General features: G+C 38.3%; 1 protein-coding gene across 3 annotated transcripts in view; it reads left to right on the top strand.

Annotated features, from left to right (window-relative positions):
- Positions 1-17,637, top strand: part of BMPR2 (bone morphogenetic protein receptor type 2) — a 107,432-nt gene that overhangs the window by 25,475 nt on the left and 64,320 nt on the right. The gene's annotated exons all lie outside the window — the stretch shown is intronic.

Raw genomic sequence — 17,637 nt, forward strand, 5'->3', positions numbered from 1 at the left:
AAATAATAAGAAAATGTAAATAATTAAGATCTATAAACGATGTGCGTAATTATTTGCTAAGAGGTATGCTGCAGATATGGATTGCTTTTGAAAGACTTGTAAAGTGGAAGAGATAGTAAGAGATAGTAGAAGGCACTGAAACAAAAAGCTTCCAGAGCTCTGACAGAACTGTTTCTAGCTCTACTGTTTGATGTCTTTTAAAATAATACTGTTGCTGTTCTAAAAAGCTACTTGTTTAAATCAAACGGTTGGTACAATTTTATATAAGCTTATATTTAACCTATTTATAACTTATTTCCTACTGAAGAATTGATTGTGACTGCTTTTTTTTTTCCCTCTCCCATTTCATCTGTTGCTCCTTTTTGGATTATTCGATAAAGTGATAGCTGCCTTATGGACACAAGCTGTTACTATGTGGTTCTGCATCATGTTTGGATAAGCTGTAAGCATTATATACAGAAGAGTGTGCAAGTAATATATTAAAAACTTGAGATTTGAAGAAAGTCGTGCATTTATGAAGAAAATAAGGGACTGATACAAACTTACTTGGTGCTATACAGCTCTATGATTATTAGAGGATATTAGCATAAGATGGAAAAAACTGAAGGACATAAAGGCTATTGATTTTATCACTGTATTTATGTTCTACTCCAAACTTGCTAAATATCAGGTTCAAAATCATTGGGACACGTACAGTGGAAATGAAACAATTCCTTAATGTTAAGCACAGAGTTAAGGATATGTTTATGTTCTGCTGAATAATGGTGTTCAGTGTGGAGACATTTATCTCGTGTTCATAATAAATGGCTTGGATTTGCATAAAATCAGATTTTTCTTGGCACTTAATTGCTTTTGTATAAAGTAGTGCTATATAATGGACTTTTATACAGTTGGATAATTCATTTTTTTATGTGACTTGGTAAACAAATGGTTTTGGTAATCAATTGTGGACATTTTAAATGGGAGCTTACATGTGCTGAGGGTATAATTGGCTGTTGCACCTCTGGAGAAAGATGTCAATCTTACCAAGATTGAAGGAGGTCATTGCTAGCAAAATGTTTTGTTGTTGTTTTTAATGCAAACTGTTTCATGCCATTACATTCCTGAAAGGAATATTGATTAATGACGTTAAATTGCATTTAAAATTTTGAATTTCTTGACGTCCATATTTGCATTTTAGTCTGGGAAGGCCCATTGTTACCATTCTATGAAAGTTGTGATTTCATACAATAGGTTTCTTTCTAAAGATTGTGCAGGATAGAACAGGATGATGAAAAGGAGAAATGCTCATTACATATCTGTGGAAGAAAAATTTCTAGAGCTTTTTTCTTTACACAAAATACCGTAATTTCTGATTTAGAGAGTCCTAAGGTAATCCTGCTTAGAAACCAGAAACTTGTACTGGAAAATATTATATGTTTGTGTGTCTTACATCTGAAACTGGTCAGTATTGGCAATCATCCAGAAAACATACGCAACGTAAGTGTAGAATTTCAAAAATACTGTACTCTGTTACTGGCACCAAGTGAATAGCAGGAGGGAAACTAATGTAACAGCCTAAGACCTTTTCATACCCTGAGCAGTGAGCTTGCTGAAATGCCTTTTAACCAGCAGGATAATCCTTGTGGATGATGTGCATTGGTAAAAACCTTTTGTCTCATACTGAAAATAAAGGTTCTGATCATTTTGCCCATACGTTGGGATCGCCGACAGGCCAGTGCTGTGCATTTTCCCTGTCTGCTTCGTGTCAAGCATTACTCAAGAGATTTGTGCCGCAAACCAGCGGTGGTACAAATAAATAAAAGTGTAATTTTTGAAAGCACACAGTTTCCCTGTGATGAAGGGGCACGTGGAAGGTGAATGGCCTGGATCTGAAGCCTCCCCCTTACGGGGTGGTTTGGTGTGGTTTTCCACCGTGTTGTCACGTAGGCACTGGTGCCATCCTGCCTGCAGTGGGGGAGGTCCAGGTTCCTCGCAGCTCCTTCCCTCTGCTGCTGCTGATCCTGCTGCTTTTCTGCTTCATTACCCTGATGTGGGCATTGTTGATGCCTTTTCACTCTCAGTCCCTCAGTCTGATTCAAAGGCTACTTTAGTGTATCTAAAGGAAAAGGTCTTTCACCTCCTTCTTTCTCGAAATATAGCCTGCTTAGCAAATATTCAGTGGTGTGATTATGGAACTATGTTCAGCTGCACCGTTACAAAGACAGATTTAAATGGAATCCAGACGGAAATTTTAGTCCAATTTGGTGTGAGAAAATGATAAATGGAATAACAGGTTTTTCATGATAGCAGCTTGCTAAATTACAGGTTGCTGGATACTGTTAAGAAGAGCAAACATTTCCATCTCTTCAGTGCTGTTAATTATGCAGAATCAGTGTCTCTTCTCAAATATCTTTACATATAAATCCTTATTTTTGCATTTCACAGGCATTCATTTGTATGTGTTTCAGTCTCAAATTAACAAAGTGAGAGGATGATGTTAGTGCAACCCTTTTCTTCAATGCCATAAGGTGGGTTGCTAATTCACTTTAAAATTAGTGATATCTAATACACTAAATAATTATTTAAGTATTATATTTCAGCAGATAGCGGTGTTATGCACCAACTGATACATAATTTGTGATTAATATAAGATGGATTGTCACAGCAATGGTAACCTAGACAGTGCTTTACGACTCTTGGGCACCTGGACTTACTATTTGCTGTCTTCTGGCATATTTTCTCTTGTACTCTTTGCCTTCCCTATCTGTTCTCTTGTTCATGCTCCTTTGCTGTTCAGATTTCCCACACCCTGTTTATGCTGTTACTGCTGTATTTAATTAAATGGTTTGCCTTTGCAAAATAATCCAAATGCAGTGCTTAGTTGAGCAACATGCTATGAAATGCCTTTCACAGGAAGCAATGTCTTCTTGCCAAGTGTCATCTGGAGAGACCTGCACCCCCTTGTGCCCCTCAGCAGCGTGGAGACATTAGGTTTATCTGGAGCGTTTATTACAACTTCACTTGGTGCTCATTAAAGCTCATCCACGTATTTTATTAGGTACAATCTCTTGCTGTGCCCAATTCCCAGTTCAGTCATACATGATCAAGCAGGAACCTTCTCCCTCACCTTTGGGAAAAGATTGCTCCATTCCAACAAGGCTTGTTGGATGGGTGGAGAGAGCAAGTGCTGGTCCTACCCAAGGATTTACTTGGTGTGTTCACTGGATATTACAAACAGAATGTCTTTTAATTTAATGTTTGAAGAGTAAATGCCTTTGCTGAATATGGTGTTTTTACTGTATGTAATTTACGTGTGTAAAACAAAAGACTTGTTCTGAGAGCTGCTTTCAACACAAGATGGTAAAGGACAGTATCAGTGGTGAAGGGAGTAAACTTCCAGCGTGTTCATTTTGAGGTTGGACAGTTGACACTGAGCCTGAAGAGATGGGATTCTTTCTTTGTTCACTGCTGCTAATTTACAAAAGTTACCCTTTTCAGCTGGAACTTGGCTGCCGGTAGGATCTGAATGTGTGGTTTCTTGCAGGGTGCCTCCAGTGCACAAGTGATCTTCTTGAAAGGAAATGTTTTGGGCCTTGTTAGCAAGGATTTGGGTTATACCCTGTAATAGGATAGTAAGTCAAACTCAATTCAATTATAATTTTAATAAAGTTTGCAAATAACTGTAGAGGAAAGTGACATTACTTTCCAAATAAATAAACCCCTAACCCAAACAAGAAAATCCTACTCCATAACTGGATAAGAGACAGCAGCACTTTCTGTGCACAGTTCTGGCTACTTTTTTTTTTTTTTTTACTTGAAACTAAGTGTGGATCAGCTTGGAAGCAGAGCAACTGCTCTCTGTGGTATAGTTAGGTTGTACTGTAATCTTTTCTTTTTTTTAAAAACCAAGCTTGTAGTCAGTCAGAAAAGGAGATAATCTAAAACATGGACACGAAGCATGACAATTATTGTAATTTAAAAAATGTGGAAGTATGAGTGGGCATTACATTCTCTAGCAAATTATAGTGAGTAGTGTCACTAATGTGTTATTGTGGTGTTTCTTTAGTTGATACTTGTTTAAAGAATGAATCTCCTGCTTTTTAGAGCTTGGTTCCTGTTGTAGTGATTTGTCCTATCAGTGATGCTTAGAAAAGAAAATCAGAACTTGACTACTGCCGATTTTTTTTTTTCCTCCCCAAATATTGAATATATAACTGGATTTCTAACAATTGAAATGAGAAGAGTTAAGGGTTTCTTTTGCATCAAGTGTTGGCTGGCCTGAATAGCACAATATGTAAACTTTGTTAATTGTTATAAGGTATTAGCGCTCGCTTTTCTTGGAGAAGAGTTGAAGTGAGATCGGATTAGCTCAGATAAAGTCTGGGGTATACGATATTCCAGAATGTCTGTTTGTCTCTTTATTTTGGAAGTAAAAGCCCTGCTGTCAGGCGCGGCTCTGCCCGCGGTTCTGGGCTGTTTGCTGAAGGCTGTTTGCGGCGCTGAGAGGCGTCTGCAGTGCCAGGGAGTTGCCAGGACCTCATTAAGGGCAGCTTGGACCAGAGCCAGGCATTCAGGGCAGGGGAGCCTCGGCCTTGTCTCTCCCAGCGAAGAGAAGCAGTTTAAATAGGGAGGGGAGGAAAGAAAGGACTGCTTCACCCATCAGCTGCTGTGTTTGATTGTGCTGGAGGGGTTAGCTGAGCTCTTGGAAATAAACTTCAGGCCGTAACTTCTGCTGTTGTAAAATTGAATGTGTTCCCTCCTGTCCCTCGCCCTTTTCCTTTGCGTTAGTGAGACACAGTAACTGTAGCAGGATGTTCAAAGGTCTTCCCAAATCTTAATAAAATCGACTGCTCTTGTGCTATACTCTAAATCAAACGAGAAATAACATGTGTTACAGATGTAAACATTGCCAACTTAGAAAAATATGATCTAGTTTTCACATGTCCCATTCTTTGCAATCTGTAAATTATTAAAAAAAAAAGGTATTTAAATCCATTTGAAATAATTCCTACAAGGTATAAAGTTGGGGTTTTTTTTTGCTGATATTAAAAGTGTACTCACTATATCAGTTATGGGGAAAATTTCAGATTATTTGTAACTTTTCTGAAATATTCAGTAGCTGAGGCACCTGTGTTTTAGGAGATCAAGAAAGAACACTTTCTGAAATTGAATTCTGCCTGGCAAAAGGATTTTCAACTGTGATGCCACATTTTCCTTTCTGTATCGGACCTCTGATTATGATCTGAATAAGATTTAAGGCTTTCTAAAAAACACAGTAGCTCTGAGCAGCACCAATATAAAAAGCTTTTCATTTAAGTGCTCCCCTGTTGAATGTTTTGAACAGCTAAGATGCAAAACTATGCCCTATCTGTGCAAAGACAATCCAGAATAATTTAGCGTGGCTGAGCCATTGTAATGTGAATTGCTTTTAGCAGTGGATTGGATGTGTACATTACATGGATGTGTCTGGATGTCTCTTCTGTATTTCTCTTGTATTTTTACCCAGAAGTGCCCAAAAAGATTGCAGAGGGAGCAGGGGGAAACATGAAAATGAGTTACAACCTGCTGCCAGCCAGGGCTGTCAGCTGTGAGGGGGACTGTTTGCTCCTGTTAGCTGACTTGTTTTGCAAATTTGCAAAAACAACTCTTTCCAGACTTTTCTTTAGAAATTAGAGTCTCCTCATCAGTGTAATGGTTTATTTAGGAAGATGATGGCATTCTTAGCACAGCTGGGGAAACCTCTTCTACCTGAAGAAATAAATGGTGGCTTTTGTAGATGGTTGTACTGGCAAAGCTTATACAGTGCTGTTTTCTGTTTTGAGAACGGAACCTGATAATGAGTCAGAATATTCATAAAACTAACACATGGCCCCTCACACTCCCCAGGACTTGTGATTTCAGCAAAACCCCTTTGTGGAGATGCAGCAGACAGACTGTCGTGCAGTTTACTATTTGAGACGTGTAGGTATCTTTTTGTAGATGGGGGAGTATGTCTTGAAGGTATTTGTTACTGTTTTTCAAATGCTGGGCTCATTTAAGCTTATGGAAGTGCTATTGAATAAGATAAATTGTATTAAAGGAGACTGTATGCTGGTGAAACACTGCTGTTTGTACAGCTGCACATCAGTTAATAGAGACACAAAGAAGCAGGCCAGCATAGGGATCTGAATAGTCCTATATTGTCTGAAAACTTAGTTAGCAGGGTTGATTATGGAGGAGGGAAGCAGCCTGTCCCATACGGTGGTGTTAATCATTTTCTGGGAGCAGGGCAATGCAAGCAGCACTACTGCTGAGTGGTTACAATTAGCTTTTAAACCAGCATTTGTTTTACGATGCAGATAAGTTGTCTGAAAGAAAACGTGCTTCTTGTTTGCTTTTTCAAAGGAGTTTAGAATTACTGTAAGAATTGCACAAACTGATGTTCAGTCAGTGTAGTGGTGCTGTCTTTTGGTAGGAAATGTTAGGAGTCTGGGGGAAGAATGGGGAGGGATGAACACTGAGCTGATAAACAAGTATTGACAAATAGTTGATACCTGAGCCTAGAGGGAGTTGATTACAATTTCTTGTTGAATGTTGGTTTAATTTTTAGGGGCTGCTAGCCCCAGAGAGAGGAGCACATCCTGATGGCTATTACATTCAGTAAGTTTCCTTTCCAAGAAATGGTAGTTCTACAAGTATTTAGAACATCATCAAAAGCTAAAAAAATTGGAAAAATTGCTGACCAGACTGGAAACCTGAGATTTTTCCCTTCCGTTGGAAAAGATAAGTTGATTTGAATATTTAGTGTGTTAATAGTACAGATGTTCAACAGCTGTTGATAATAGGATGTAGGAAAAGTATAACTGACCACTGCAGCTTATTTGTTTAGTAATGCTAGAATGGGTGAAGTACAAACTTAACAAATTTTCATAGAAGCATTTGTTGTTGACTTTTTTTCCCCCTAAGCTTGACAATGACATATATATTTCACATTTGCCTCAAAATATCTGTTCAATAGTGTAGGAGGTTGCAGCTTTCCTTGACACAATCTAAATCATGCTGCAGGTTCTTTGAGTCGTATTTTGTGATGTGGGAACTCTACAGCCATAGATCCTACATGCCATCTTTGTATCTAGAAGTAGCTGAGATAGAAGGAAGTAATTTTGTTAAAGTTTTGCTTTTTCCCCTCAAAATATGCACAGATGAGAGGTGATTTCCTCGAACTTGTTTAGATGAACCAAAAAAAAGGAGTTTTAAATCTTCTGAATAATTATGAGTGGAATCATCTCTAGTTAAAGTTGAGTAGACAAGTACATGTGGCATTTTTCTGTGCCTTGATAGCATGCCAGAAATGTGTAATCAAATTTGCATGGCTGGGTTTGTATTTAGTACATGAAGCTCCATGTATAACTTAGAAAATAATTGTTGTTTAGAGATTTGATGTAAGAGTTTAGACAACCATTTAAGAGATGTTTCCAGTTGTTATCGCTGTTGATGGTAATTTCTCATCATTGCTTGCAGATTAGCTATTGACAGTGCTTGAACTTCTTCTCAGACCTGAACTTCATATCATACATAGGATATCCATGAGAAATTGCAGACATTCCCTCACGATTTTAAAAATAAAAAATTATTATTCAAGGAAAATAATCTAAGTTACTACTTACACATTTGCCAAATGGCAGTGGTAACTTAAATCTTTTCATTGCAGTTTCCCCACTAGTGACTGTCAGATTTCTCACTGTGATAGATGGACTCCAGATAATTGGCAGCTGAAGTTATTTTGGGTGTTATGGCCCAAGGCTCTAGAAGGGAAATACTAGATGTGTGTTCTATCTTGTATTTTTCAAATATGGCCTGCACAATATTAATTAGTTTCATGACCTGTATATTTCCCTCCATTATTTATTTTCCTTTCAGAAAGAGAATTCATACTGACCCCATTTTCCTCTTCTTGAATTGTTTGAGAGGTGTGCCAAGCAAGCACAAATATTTGGGGTCTGCTAGGAAATGTTTTTTTTCTTCCACCCATAAGAACTGAGCCATCTGTCAGCTATAGCAGAAAGTTGCAATAAGAAATGCAGACAGCATTCTTTGATGTACTGACACTTGTTTTCGTTTATGTCAACTGGAGGACAAAGGGCTGAATCTCCAGGGCATAACGATGTTTCTGGTACATGACCATATTGCTGTTTGAAAATTGTGGCTTGCAAGAAGCCTGTAAATGCTGGCATCTGTGCCTGCCGTTAGCGGTGCTGGGTTACTCATCTTTCCTTGCACCGTAGTCCTGCCACTTCATTCAGGCCCAGAAGGTGCAATAAATATCACAGATTCACCTTGGAACTTATGCAAACTCAAAAAGGGATTAGACAAGAGCCAGACGAATGCCTTGTTAATTATTTTTCAGAAGATGGGCCAAACCAGAGAATCTATGAGGAGTTTTCATTGTTGGCGTTTTTCCCATGTGTTTTTGGTGATGGGAATACTTTGGAGAACTGATGCATTTTTATGGTGTTTTAATTTTCACTTGGATATTATGATGGCAGTTACAGTTTATAGTGGCACCTGAAATGATCCTTTGGTTGTTCCTGCTTCCATAACACTGAATTACATGCAGAACGCTGGAACCAACGAACAAAATACACAATTATCTGTTATTCCTCCCTGGGTGGCTGCATAAAAAATAGAAGCCAATGATACCTTTACTCCAGTCTTCTGTCTCTTCCTAGAAATAAAATGACCCTGGATTTGTTTACAATCTCCTTAGTACGTTTGCTGTTATTATTTTCTAAGATTTTGATTCAAGGATACACAGCCTTTTCTACAAATTGCATCCAGGTAGTAAGACAGAATTGATGGGCAGCAGGTGTAGTGAAATGCTACAAAATACTCTGGATGCCCTGTGGTGAGTCAAAGAGCTGAGCTACCAGGGAAACGTCCCATAAAGGGTTGAATTCTGGCTCTGCTGAAATATGTGGCAAAACTGCCTCTGACTTTAATGAGGTCAACCCTTGGGTTGTAAAGGGACTCGAATAAATACCTTGCATAACTCTTTTCTTGTTCTAGTGACATTTCATGCAGGCATTTGGGTGCAGATGTCATGATGTTGATTGTTTTATTTGTTTTCAGAACTGTGAAAATAGGTGAATTTATTCATCTGTGTGGTCTTTGCAAGAGCAACTTCTGTGGCAGATGTCCCTGCTAGTCTTTGGAGGCTTTGTAGGAAAGAGAGGCTCCTTAGAAAAGCAAGATAGACATGGCATTTTGCTCCATCTGGAATCTGAGTGTGTTGCATCAAGGAAGTTTCAAGAGCTGCAGTTGCTATAGTGATGCTTGCAGTGATGTTTTTCAGTACTTATTTTCTTTGAACACATATAAAAAGTAAAGCTTAAGAAAATAAAAATTGACAGCCTTAGACTCATTTAGCTTTAAATGGTGTCCAGAGTGGAATCTTCTAAATCAGTTTATGCATCTCAAGAAAACTGTATAAAATGAAAAGAATGTCTGCTCGGTTCATCCTACTGCCAAGTGTAAGTTTTGTTTTTTAATGGACAAAATTCTTGACTCTTTTAAGATGCTGCTTATGCCAGCATGGGATTAGTGTTAGTGTGTGCTTCAGCAGAAGGTGATGGGGGTGTGCGTGCGTAGATCCCTTAGGATTCAGTTGTTTGTAATGCCTGATAAACAGACACTGCTGTGAGGAGCGTATGGCTGATTTCAGATTAAAGCACAGCAAGACACTGCAGGTGGCACTTCTTCCATTTCCTTTCCTGTTCCATTGCAACTGGGCTCGGTTGGGAAGCTGTGCTGAGGAGGAGCAGAGACCTCAACAGTGATTCTCAGCTTCAGATGCTGACACCGTATCTGACTCTAATGCTGCCATTTGGCACCTGACTGGAATTTAACAACCTCAGTACAATATAAGTAAAGTGTAAACAGCTACATGTGTATGCTAAAAAGTTACAGAAGTGAGAAATGTGGATTAGAAATGTGGTGATGAGACAAGCTCTGGCCAAATTGGGAATGTCCTGTTTGCCAGAGGTCCTCTGAGAGCTGCCGTGCTGGGATTAAGTAGGAGGCACTTTTAAGTAATCTTTCCTTAAGCTGTAAAATCCCTTATGCCTAACAAGCACCTTTTCTTTCCACTGAAGTGGTTCTGGTGCCACTTGCCTCTACCCAGCGTGCTTTCATTGAACTCTTGAGAAATGAGTATCCATGAGGGTCTTCACTTTTCTGTCAAATTTGATTGAAAATAACAAGTAAGCAGTGTTTTATGATGGGCAGGAGAGGAGGATAGAGCCTAAAAAAAGAACTTTTGCTCTCTTTAGCATTTGGTGTCTCTGGATCATAGAGCAGACATAGGGTTAAGGAGGGGACTGCCAAATATTTCTCCATGGGTAAAACCAAACCAATGCAGGAGAAATCTCCACTGCTGCCATTCTGGCTGCGGTGCTGTGGCCATCCATGTGGGAATGTCTGAGCCCCTGCAGTTCAGTTGGTGGGTTTGGCTGGCAGGCTCACCTGGGATCACCAACAGGGTCTTCCACAGTGGGTGCTTGTGCCAGTGGCATTACTGTAGCCTTGACAGGTCTCTAGAATGTGCTTGCCTTCCTTCCCTCAAATCCTGGAGTTATGTGTATTATCCCATGAAATGAGAGAATGAATTGCTTCTCCTGACTAGGGACTTTGATAAGCACTTTGTAATAGAAGTCAACATGACCTTAACCAGGACAGATTTGATCTTTCTTATTTTAATATTTTTGATAGGTACTTGGATGAAAGCATGAGTTGGATGCCATCTCAGTTTATTTATAATCAGAATTATAAATACAGTATTATAAAAACAGTACAATGACTCAGGGCAAAAAATGCCAAAGTGTGGAGGCCAAGTCACAGGCTGAAGAATGCCACACAGGCACAACAGAGCCACATAGTGCATCAGCTTTATGCATCTGCTAGTATGGGAGTTTTGTTGATGCCTTTGTAGTGGTTTAAAAAGGGGGAACTAATTTCTTCATCATGGACTTACATTCTGGTAGAAATTAATTTCAGCACAAGCTTGGATGAAATGAAGAGAGTGACTGTGACTTGGCAGCTGCTCACAGGAACTGTGCTGCACATACAGAGTGACCTAAAAAAGGTGTAGTGGTGCTTATGGGAGAAATGTGCATCTGCTGTCAAATACATCGGGGAAGAGCAGGCAAGGAAGTGATAAGCAGATTGAAAAAATATCACTTGGGGTACTGAATGTGGTAGGCCTTTGAAAGGTAAGGTGGAAGTTCCACAAGGTTAAGCATTAAGGATAAGACAGAGAACCTTACTGCTTAAGGGGTGCAATAGGGACATGGAAGGGAACCTAATAATGAACTCTGCGCTGAGGTAAACCTACCTGGAACCTTAAATGTTGTGGAACAGATTCTGCACTCACTGCTTCAGTAGCTTTTAAATTCCAAATACTCCTGTTATGATGATGGTGTTTTATGAGCAAACTACTTAGTATATTCAGAGATTGTTGAATTTCCTTGTACTTATCTTGAGTGTGTTTTTCAGTTACAAGTTAGTATTTTTGCAAAGCCTAAGAACTGTCGTGTCTCCTTTTCCTCTGTAACTGGTGGTCACTGGCTTATTGTCAGATGGTAACAGTTGCACATTTCCTTTGTTGAACTTCCTTCATTTTCCTTTGCTATTACTCTAAAATGATAACCTGTCCTGGATTTTTGTTTTCTTGGTTTGTGCTCTGTTCTTCTCTTTGCAGAGAAGAACGTTTTCATTATTTTACTTCCAATTTTGCATTAATACCTGTGTTGTACATCCTTATGGTGCAGTGTTCTCGGAGAGCCCTTAGGCATACTAATTAGAGGAGAGGACGAGGGGGAAAGGATTAATGAAGCTGAGCATGAGCTCCTTTTTTTTTCCCCTCTGTGAAATCCAACTGATTCTATTGTTGGGATCTTCTTCACTTTAATTTCTGTTAGTGTTTTCTGGTCCCTGAATAATACAGTGACTTGGTAACATTAAACCCCACATCAATCAAAGTATTTCCTGTTTTTTCATCCTCATTGTCCTCAGTGACGTGCAACTGTGATTTAGAAAAAATCGAGGTGTAATGGAAAATACAGCTTTTAAAAATAAAGAAGACAAAGGTGGTGTGGATGTACTTGTGTGTAGACTCTCTTAGGAATCTTTACTTGGGTGGATGGATAGGGAGGAAGATTTCAGGAGACTTTATATAAGAGTGAAAAAAGCTTACCAACCTGAGAGGTTGACCTTTCAATATTATGGGATAGAGACAGCAAGCAAGATTTGGAGAGTAACCATATTGTAAACACAGAAGCTGAGATTAAAACTATGGTAAGCTTCTTTTCTTTAACTACTCTGCTCATTCAGATAGAGCATTTAAAAACTGTGAATGGCTGTTTCATCTCCTACACAGGATGTTCAAAGACCTTTAAATCCCCAGAAGGTGAGGGAAAGAAGACAAACTAGAGAAGAAGCAAGTAGGGGAGGAATAATCTATTTAATCTAAAAGCTTTCTGGAAAGCCATACTTTGAATAACTGGTGCATATTTATACTTCTGTAGTTACCCCTAGGCAGTCTGTCCTCTCTTGACTGGCTGTGAAATTCTGACTTTGGCTTCCTCTTCTGAGATACAGAGGCCATATCAATAGCTAGAAACTGTGATCAAGATGATCCTGTTTTTCTCCCTATACAGGAATCTCAGAATTCAATATATAATTTCAAATTACATAGACTAAAGCCAGTGTTAGTCTAAGTAAACCATATGCAGCCAAAAAAATGCCATGTCCCTACTTCTGACAGAGAGATACAGCTCTACTCTGCTAACATTATTTCTTTTACCAACTACCTGAGAGATGAACTCAGTTGGTTACTAGTTTTGGGTTTGCATCAGTGTCATCTGAAAGGAGGGGTTTTACTAGATGAACAAATCACTACTGTAATTTCCATCCACATCTGAATTTTCTTCATAGATAATAAATTATGTATTTCCTTTATAGTTGTATCAAGTTGGAGTGATGCAAACATTGTCTCATTACCAGTAGTGCAACTCATAAAGATGTTGAAAGAACATGATGCTGAAGTGTTAGTAAAAAACTAAAGATGTTTCCCTTTTTTTTTTTAAGCAGTGCTGTAAACACTTCAGTATCTTGTTAAATATGCTGAGTTCTGCTGCTTTCCTGTTTGGAAAGAGCTCAGTCTCCAGTAAGAACAATAATTCTTTCTCATAGCCTTAAGGAGGGAAAATTGTTTGGACATAACAAACTATTTGAAGACTATTTAATAACAACTTTTTTATTGAGGGATATTGGAAGTTTATATTTTGCAATTTTTTCTACGTGTGAACTCAAGAGCTATTTGAAAATATTTTGAAGATAAAACTTTTGATTTCCAAGTTGTTCAGTTTTTCTCTTTCCGTGATTTTATCCTGGCATGTATAAGGATTCATGATAAGATGAATTATGGAATCCATTTAGTTTTTAGTAAGAGCTGGGGAGAAGACTGAAAAGTCAAACCTTCACTGCATGGCATCCTTAGCTCTGAATGGCAATGTCTTATAAGTGTCTTCACTTCTCCATTTTGCCAGGTTTTATTGTAAATGTAGTTTATAACAAGATTTTCTAAAACATCATGCAATTTATATTGCACAAGTGTCTGGTTTTATGTATATTAAATAAAATAATGAGTTATTATTTATCCTGCTATACCCTTCTCTCTGGCAGCAGTACAGTATTCCTGAAAGCACTTTCCAAGTAAGCTAGCTGTCTACAGTCTATGATAATCAGCTGTAATGGCATATAGGCAGCTGGTTTGCTAATCCTTTGATTGCAGTATTAGTTTGTCTCAGAGATTTTGAAAACCTGTCTGATCCTGTAAATGTGTTTAGTGTATATTGTAGAATAAATTATATCTTGCCTTAAGACTCTAAAACACATATTCAGATTACGAGTTGAGTGTTTTCTGGGTTTTTCCCTTTTCTCATATCTATGTTAAAAGAAAAAAAAGGCATGTCTGTCTTAAAACTGTTTAGCAAAAAAATTGAACTTAAATTCATTCAACATTGGAAGGATTTGTATTTTAATCACCAGAAATTGTCCTTATCTGGCTTATCACGATGTCAAGTAATTCAGGTTTGGATCAGGATCTCTTATTTACAGAGAGATTGCAAGTAAGTTTTCCATTATACAATTCTGTTAAAAAGAATACCAAAGCTATTTCATAATGGTGTATGGCTTATTTAAAATATGCAGTATTCTGTACAACACTGTATTTTTTTATAAAGAAATGTAACATAAATAATGCATGTGCAAACATGAGTGTTTTTCACTGTTATACTTCAATTTTCATAAACTAGAGCCAGTTTGCTAGGAAATAAATTCAGATCAGTTTTATTAACTCATGTACTTATTTAAAGCTGCTATTTAAATATTTGCTGCAAGTTATATTGCTTTCTAAGGTTTCTAGTTCAAGTTAAAGAGAAAAATTCATTAGTTCATAGACTCATAGAATTGTTAAGGTTGGAAAAGACCTCTGAGATTATCGAGTCTAACTATTAACCCAGAACCACCGTGTTCACCACTAAACCATGTGATCCCAATCAGAAATTAAAACATTCTCAGTAGTGGCTGACATAGTGTCTGATCATAGCTTTACTTCTAAAAACACCTAAATCAACCAGTTAATATTTGTTCAGTCTCCCTGTAATAAATGTATATAGCACTTTGTGCTGTCAAAAGACTAAAGTCTTTCAAAAAAAGTGAAAACGCAGAGGAAACAACCTCTTTGCTGCTAAATTCTGCTATTGTGAAGCCTCTACACTGTTTCTTGTTGGTTTTATATGAGATTTGGTGTTGTTCCTTCCTTAGGAGTCCCAAATGCTAAGATACTGTTTGTGCTTATTTCCTGTCCTTAAAGCAGGTCTGAGTCAGAAAAAGTGTGAACTCTAAAAGTCATGGACTGAAATGCTTATCTTGTCTGTGTCTGTGGTAGAGAGCCACGGTGCGTGTGGGGAAGCCCCAGCACAGTCTGGCTCTGTGCTCGCCCCTGGAACAGCTGGTTGGTGAATGAGGCTCACTAGTGACCTGGAGAACCTGATGTTTTCTGCTCACACTATTGCTGTGTCTTGGGAGTTTTAACCTGTGCTACCTGGTGGGTGTGTGTGTGTGTACATATATATGGGGTGAGGAGTTAAGATGGTCTTCTGAGCACAACTGTAGCCATCATCCTCAGGTGTGCAATGTAGAATGTTAAGTTGATTACAGTCTTTTCTTTGAGTGTCTGTATTTTGGGAGTGCCCTTTTCCATGTTTCCTGTCATTAGCATCAACAAAGATAATTAAAAACAGTCCTCTGCTGTTTAAAATATTTTTTTTTTGTTTCCTTGTCCCCAGAAGTTTGTTTCCTTGGTGTGACGTACTGTACTTCAGTACGTGGAAGCCAGGCCTTGAAACAAGTGTGTTCAGTACTCTGGGCTGGTGTGCATGTACCAACCATACCCTTCTTAACTGCCTAAGTTTAGAAACCAGAAGTTAATGAAGAGCTTGTCTTGACTAGACGCTGATTCTTCTGACTGTAGGAAGTTTGCAAAAGTTTGCTTTTATCGCCTTCTTAACCAGTGAGGTTGTTGTTGCCTACAACAGAGATTTAAATGGAAAAGAAGAAATGCATGAAGAAAACGTATGAGTTGATTTTAAATAGTTCGGTGCTGTGCCCATAAGTTTCTAACAATGTAAGCACTGTAACATCAAGAAATATATGAATGGCGACCTCTGTTCAGTGGGCTGATAACCTTGAAGTCTAACAGAAGCAAAAGTCAATATTTTCTGGTTTTGCCCAGTTCGACAAACACCATAAATACCTTTAGCTGACAATTCTTTCCATACCTTCTCTCAGCTAAGGAACACAAAGTAGGAGTGTTTGAAGTAGGTCCCAAGTTCCTGTAGCAGCCCACGATCTCTTACTGGTCCTTGATAATAGTCTGTCCTCTGCATGAGTTGGCTTTCACCTTGCACTGGCTGTGTTAAGGTGCACAGGGAGCTGTCATGTTGACCCTGCTCTTGACTCAAGATTAACAGTGGTTTGTGGGATATTCAGTGGCATAGTACTAAAGGCCTTGAAGGAATTCTGAAAAGGTGAGAGGCTTGATGCCTTCATAAAGTATGTCAGGATGGAAGGTAGTTTCTGCCTCTTGCTCCTCTTGTCATTTTCTTCAGAGTTCAAGATTCCAAAGCCAAATAGATTAAACTTCTGTAGTCAGTCAGAAGATAATATAATGTATGTTTTTGAGGGCAAAATATGATTATGATTTTAGAGCTTAATTTCCTTGTAGCTTCAGGTCATAAAATGTCTGCCAGTGTTCAAATGTTTCAGTATATTGCCAGTAATGTAAGCTTCCTAAAAACCTTTATAGGAAGAATTTTTGTAATATACTGTAAGAGACAGAGGCAGTATGGGTACTATCTTTCTCCAAACTTAAGCTACTGAAGAGTTCTCTGGAAAGTGTTTCAGTATACCTGCAGTAGCAATGGCATTCTTGCTAGCTAGAAAAGTGAGTACATTACATGTGTTGGATTATCCAGCAGCAGGCCTTTTTTAAGGCCTTTAGACTTTTCAGAGTCTAAAGTAGACTCTGAAATAACTGATTTTGCTGTGGGAAATTTGTTACATCTGAGTTTGGAGGATAAATGCCACATCATTAGTCTGCCTTACTGTTGCTTTTGCTGCAGAGTTTCCTGTGTTATTCCATGCAGATACTTCACTTTGACAGCCCAGATAAACAAAAGCCAGACGCTCATACCCAGAAAAAAAAAATCCCTGAACTCCAGTCTAGGGCAAAGATAAAGAATTCAGGCTTTTTCAGTTCCGTGAATAGGCACTGGCCACTGGAAAAGATTATGTGTGACTAAGGCTGTGGTGATTTCTGTTCTGACATAATTGCTAAACAGTAACATGAACTTACTTATTTTTTTCTCTGAGTGGAGTAATTTAAGAATTGAAAGATATATAAAAAAATAATTTGAAAAATGCTAGGCTTGTTTAAATCCTGTAATATACTTATTCATGTTTTCAGATTAAATGTAGACTGGGATTTTTCCAGAAGACCTAGAGAAGTTGGATGTCCAAAATCCCATTGAGCCAGTGAAAGCCAACTACATCCTTCCCTGTGCTTTTCCAGAAATCTGGGCCTTAATAACCTTTAGCGTGAGTTGGACTAATACTTAAATAAAGTGGCAGGCATACATTAGAGCTGACTTACAAAATACTTTTTGTTGAAAAATTTTCTTTTGCTCTACATCATGAGTCTGAGAGTAGCTTCTCTGAGCTGATTCAATTATGTGTAAAGACTGGAATTCCTGTTTGCTCATGGGGTAAAATAAGGAATCGTTTCATCTTGAGACAAGAAGACAGTGCAAACCAGTCAGTGTGATTGGAAGCCACGAGGTGCTTTCTGCCATGTGACGCCTCACAGAAAATCTTCTTCTTCTACTTCATTAATTTTGTGGAAGCTCTTAGATTATTTCCAAAAAAAAAAAAGCATTCAGAGTTGAGAGTAAATGTTTTTGTGCTTTGTACTCCACTAACGTGTTTAGATTAGATTCTCCCTTAAGTGAGTGTTGAACATATTCCATGATTTGACACTTGCATGGTATTTAATGGTTA

The sequence above is a fragment of the Pseudopipra pipra genome, chromosome 7, assembly GCF_036250125.1.
Source record: "Pseudopipra pipra isolate bDixPip1 chromosome 7, bDixPip1.hap1, whole genome shotgun sequence".
Classification (NCBI taxonomy): domain Eukaryota; kingdom Metazoa; phylum Chordata; class Aves; order Passeriformes; family Pipridae; genus Pseudopipra; species Pseudopipra pipra.